Genomic DNA, 6,000 nt, shown 5'->3' with positions numbered 1-6,000 from the left:
TCATTTGGACCTTGCTTATTTGTAGGTAGGGGTGGCTGTAGGATTTTATCGGACATTGTTGCTTGTTTATATGATCGTTGGTCTTTTTGCTCAGTTGTAGTTTCCTTATCGCCTGTTTGGTGAACAGGACGTGTCGTCTGTCTATGTTTTACTAGTTGAGGCGGGTACTTAATTTTCTGGAGCTCCTTATAGACAGCGCAGCCTTTATAGTTGGCAGGGTGGTTGCCATCACAAAGTATACATTTTACTGAGTCTGATCTTTCCTTTCGTTCGCATTTTGATGATGCATGATCTCCGGCGCATTTTATACATTTGGGTTTCCTAAAGCAATATTTCTTTGTATGCCCATATTGTTGGCAGTTGCCACATTGTGGAATATCCCGTTTTGGTCTTGGTGGTTCGAAATCCACTCATATTCATATTCATATTCATATCATTTATTGCATTCCACAAGTTTCATATGGTGTTACAAAAAGCTTACAGCTAGGTACATTTGTGGACCCTGTTAGGGCACAGCAACATTTAGCATTTAATGCCAGTACATTTAAAACACTTAAAACTAATTCTAAATTTTTAAGGTAGTTTTAAACATTAGGTATAATAGGAGTAGTTAATTTACAATTAAAATTATATATTATATTTCTTTATATTTGTATAAATATATGTACTCTGCAGTGCAAAAGACTCTTAATGTTGTAGATTTGTTTATTGTTGCTATTGGGTTCTAGTTCTACGAAGTGCAACGGTAATGCTTTTTTAGTGTTCCTTTGTTTAACATTCCAAATGTTGGTAACTTTGTGTCCTTGCATTTCCAATTCAGCTTTAATTTCTTCTGCATCGGTAGAAGGGTGAAGATTTTTGAGTACTACCTTGAACCAGCGGTCCTGTTTGGGTCTATAAGTATAGAATTCTGTGTCTTTTTCCTGCAGGTTTTTAACTATTTTTTTATATGTTTCAGTAGACACAGGCTGTATTCTAACTTGGTCATTACGAAGGACTTTTACTTCGTAGTTATCAGCTGCCACCTCATCAAGCATTTTTAGTAGTGGTTGAATATTGCTAACTCGGTCAACATATAAGGGTGGAGGTTTCACAGGTTTTACAACGGTGTCATTGGTTTGTGCTATTTGCGAATCATCGATTAGGTCTGAGAATCTATTCGAGGTTGGTATAGGTTGACTTAACCAGTAGGTATCCAGTTTCTTTTGTTTTAGGGTTTTGTTTATTTCAGGGCTTTCACGTTGTCTCTTCCTTTCAGGTACTGTCCTCCATTGCTCGTCATCAGCTGATGTTGGCATTTCCACATCAGTCTTGGCCGGTGTGACGTTATGAAGATGAAGATTACTCAGTGACTGTGTTCTTGTTTTGTTAGAGAAAGATTTGTGGAAAATCTTTTGAGATAGTAATTTGTTCTGAGTTTGTTGTGGTTGAGAAGGAATAGGGTTTTCATTTTCTATATTATCCATGTGGTTCCCACGAGTAGGGTCGATTAAACAGGTCGCACACGGGGTGACGCCCATTCCCATGTGAAGGCACTATACAACAATGTGAGCCAGGTCCATTGAGGTTGGCGCTCGCGGCTGATAACCCATCAGCCATTCATCCTTTTGACGCGTATCCCATCGTAGGATTGGGGTGAATTTTTATGGAGGCTTTCTACCTCTTGACTCGGGCGGTTAAGCCGAAGCCCCCGATTTCGCTTGGGAAAGTGTGGCGAAGTTGCGGGTGCAGTGGTCATTTCCTACCTCTGCTATTACACGTTCGGGTTAATTAACCGTCGCCCGATACTCGACGTTAACCTTTTACAGTTGGTTTGGTCTTTCCTAGGCAACTAACCCTCCTCCTTTCTCATACGGGCTTGGGACCGTCAATGGCGGAGTGAAAAATAATACGTTAAATTGCAATCAGATGTTACGGTTCACAATAATTCGACAGTTTACAATCTCTCGAGATAGATTGTAATCTAACGATATTTGTAATCTTACGGTGACATATACACTCTATGTATTTCCTTATGTACACTCTATGTACTCCCCTATGTATTTCCATATGTACACTCTATGAACTCCCCTGTGTATTTCCATATGTACGCTCTATGAACTCCCCTATCTATTTCCTTTTGTAAACTATGAACTTCCCTATGTATTTCCTTATGTACATTTTATGAACTCCCCTATGTATTTCCTTACATACGCATGAAAATCGGTTGCGTAGTTTTGAGATTTAAGGCGACGAATTGGTAAACAATAATTCCATAACCGGCACGCGCACCTAAGGGGCCAAGAGGGGACGGAGCGTCTGAGCGGGGCGAGGATTACAATACGCGCGCTAGCTTATAACTAAAAGTCGTAAGCGACAAAATGGTTTTGTAATTTTATTATTTAGAAATGATAATTTGATAAAAATTCCTTCTACAATTTTAAAGAGTATGTATATACTCAACTACGAAAAAAGTTAAGAGGCTTAAATCGGTTCCGTTTGCCCATAATATGTGAATCTCTTTTTAAAAAGAGGTATGTTTGATATATTTTTCTCTATTATAAAAGTTACCTAATCATGTTTTGAAGTCTGACAAAATAAGGTTTTTATCATGAACTTTCAGTTAACTAAGTTGTATTTTGATCCGTTTTGTATTTACTGAGAAAAATTGAGATCATTGGCGCCAAAATTTCCAATTCGTCCTCTTAAGCATACAATGGGATGTTGGGACAGGAAAAGCTACTTTGATTTATACCATGTAGTGTTTTTACTTACTACGGGGGAGGTAAGCATAATGTAAGTAAAATAAATAAAATCGCATATTATCAGACCACAATATAATTCTTTCTTCACGATAAACTTCTAACAATTTACGTAAATCTTATTTACACAATTAATGGAAGCATCGAATGCTGAACTTGCTAATACTGTAATGCTAACCATTGTCAATACATTTTATAACTATACAGAATCATTAAATTGAAGGTAAAATTCCTTAATCCTGATGTAAAACACTGAAAGTTACTGTGCGTTGCATCATTTAACTATAATGATAACGGAACCATTTTCAGCTGTCAAATCAGCGATTCACCAATGAGACGCAAGTTGACGACTGGCTATGGTTTGGTTATCGTTATAGTAAAACGGTGCAACCTTATTTATTCAATTTCATATTAATTAGTCCAGTAAAGTAGGTAAACCGCAAAGAATAATGATAATAATTCATGATACATCACAGTAGACAGCGAAAACTTAGTTACTATTGAATCATAACGATTGGGAATCGACTAAACGATTCCGCTCGAAAAAATCGACTATAAATATTCGGAACTAATAATAAATGCGCAATGGAAAGTAGTAGAGAGTTTTTGGAATCTATTTTAAGTATATCTCACATTATTATAGTGAAAAACACATTACAATAAGTCGAGCCTCTTTTTTAGACCGATTATGGAATATTGTCTTGAAGAACAAATAATAACAGAAGGAATGAATGTTTCTTTTTGATAGGAGTCTTCACTTTTGCATTTTTATTCATAGTAACAAATTCGATTCTAAGATAGGTTTACAAAAATGATAGGAAGAAGGCAGTGATAGTATATCAACAAAGTCTACATAAAATCTAGATTTTTCTATCATATCACAGAACATACAAACCGAAATACGAAGCGACAGTCTTGTAGGCAGAAAATCTACAATAAAAGATAATGTAGTATTTTTTACCTGTTTTTTGTATGAAAGAAAACCATGAATTCTTATGCTAACACTAACCTATTGAGATTAGACCAGTCTAATGGTTATTTACATATTATCATGAACGATTAAATACGTTAATTGTTGCGTTATCTGAACTATAATTAAATATTATGCTATAAGCCATAAAACATATTTCGTTCTTGTTATATTGTCTTTAGTAATATTCTATTTTGTTTGACAGCCAGCTATAATTTTATTTAGGTGTAAGTATAGGCCGAAAGACATAGTATGTAAAGATATTCTATACCTAGCTGTCTTCAAAATAGAAATATAAAGGCCTTAGCTATATTGGATGAGGATAAATGACACTGTGGAATAATGCAAGTTACACTTATTAGGCCTAGTGAAGTTTTAAGATGAAATAGAACCATACCACATATTAAATATCAAATTTTTCAGATATTTAGCTGGAATAAATAAGTACCTATTCAATAAATGGTAAAGCTATATATCATCGTACAAAACGACACAGGTTTAGGATATAAATACATGACTAATTTGAAACACCAAGGAGTCAAGTTTACTCAACTTTTACAACAACTAAGTCCACGAACACTGTATTTGAGTCAAAATAGTTAAATGTACAGTTACTGAAAGGTTTCAGAACTAAGATACAGCATCAGTTTGATCCATTTTGTGCTCCCATATCGCGGTAGGTACGTTATCTTAAATAGCTAGGATAACATTAATAAATAATATACTTAAATACAGACTTGAAAATATTTATGACAAATCCATAACAGGAACATGTTTTTTTTACAATATTTCTTATCATTTGGTTTCTACTAAGTCTTAGAGCATACCTATAATTTGTAGACCTTGATGAAGAAATATCTAAAACTGAAGAAATATTTGCATAAACGAACATAAGTTCAGTTTTTGCTATTTGATTTTCTTGGCATGATTTTAATCCTTCATTTTGGTATGTTTTCAAAACTTTAACATTGGAATAAAAATATGAAAGCTCAATACATAAAAGTACTTAATATAATTTAAATATCTAGTATTTCATTAAATAAGAAGACTCAAACTCGAGGCCTGGAAATGGCTTAGTCGGTTAGGCATACACAATCAATGAATAAACAGGAATACAAACAGTTTGATTTATAACACTCAATATAAATAAACACGATAGAATCTAAAAGAAATTTTAAATAAACAGTAAAAACCGTATGATAGTCGAACTATCTTTAAATGTTTTTTCGTTTCGAAAATAACGTTTTCCCGCCTCACGGCTAAGCTCGCGACTTGTACATAGTTGTCGAGACAAAAATACCTTTCGTTATTTACATTTTTAACATCTTCCATTTTACGTCTTGATGACAAAAAAATATATTAGATTATTTTTAATTATGTATTTATTTACGTACGTATTCTTAGTTAAGACTAAATAATAAGGCATGGCTGTTTGTGAGTGATTTTAGTCGATTTTTTTTAATCCCATCTCATTCGATTTAAGAATCGACTAAGTAATATTGAAAAACATCACCAAAATTAAGACAAAAATTGTTCGGTTTTGAAACAAAATACAGCAAAGTATATAAAACTAGTACTGTGTTTTCACGAAGATATTTTATTAGATAAAACTTTTTTACAAAAAAATTAAACCGACTTCCCAAAACACTAAAAAGCAAAAAAAAAACTATTTTTAGGTGCATCGGCCTAGAAGTCGGTGTCTAATGGATGTTACTAAGTTAATTTTGCCACCGACTTCTAGGCCGATGCACCTAAAAATAGTTTTTTTTTTGCTTTTTAGTGTTTTGGGAAGTCGGTTTAATTTTTTTGTAAAAAAGTTTTTTATTTAAAGCTTTTCAGTGATACGAATAGTTGTCACTATCCATACAAGTGAGAAGTTCTCATCAATACAAAGAATATAAGTCCAAATACGAGGTATTTTACATATTCAGTTGTCGAGTTCCCTCGACTTACTTTCTCTGGTCTCCATCATCAGGTCAGCTCCAAACCTTCACTGTTGCAAAGGTCTTGTCAATACAAATAATTTAAGCCCAAACACGAGGTAGTTTATATATTCAGTTGTCGAGTTCCCTCGACCCTCTCTGGTTTCCATCATCAGATCAGCTCCAAATCTTCACAGTTGAATAGTGCTTTTAGGCGTACACCTGAGTGTCAAGTTTTTACCCTATGTATGCCTACAACTTTCGAAGGTTGCCCTCGATTTCTCAGGGTTTCCATCATCAGATCCTGACCTGATGACTATGGGACCACCTCGGGAGTATATCCTATCAAACAAAAAAATAATCATCA

Source organism: Helicoverpa zea, chromosome 22 (genome assembly GCF_022581195.2).
Source record: "Helicoverpa zea isolate HzStark_Cry1AcR chromosome 22, ilHelZeax1.1, whole genome shotgun sequence".
NCBI lineage: Eukaryota > Metazoa > Arthropoda > Insecta > Lepidoptera > Noctuidae > Helicoverpa > Helicoverpa zea.
The sequence above is the reverse complement of the archived record's forward strand: the minus strand, read 5'-3'. Positions refer to the sequence as shown.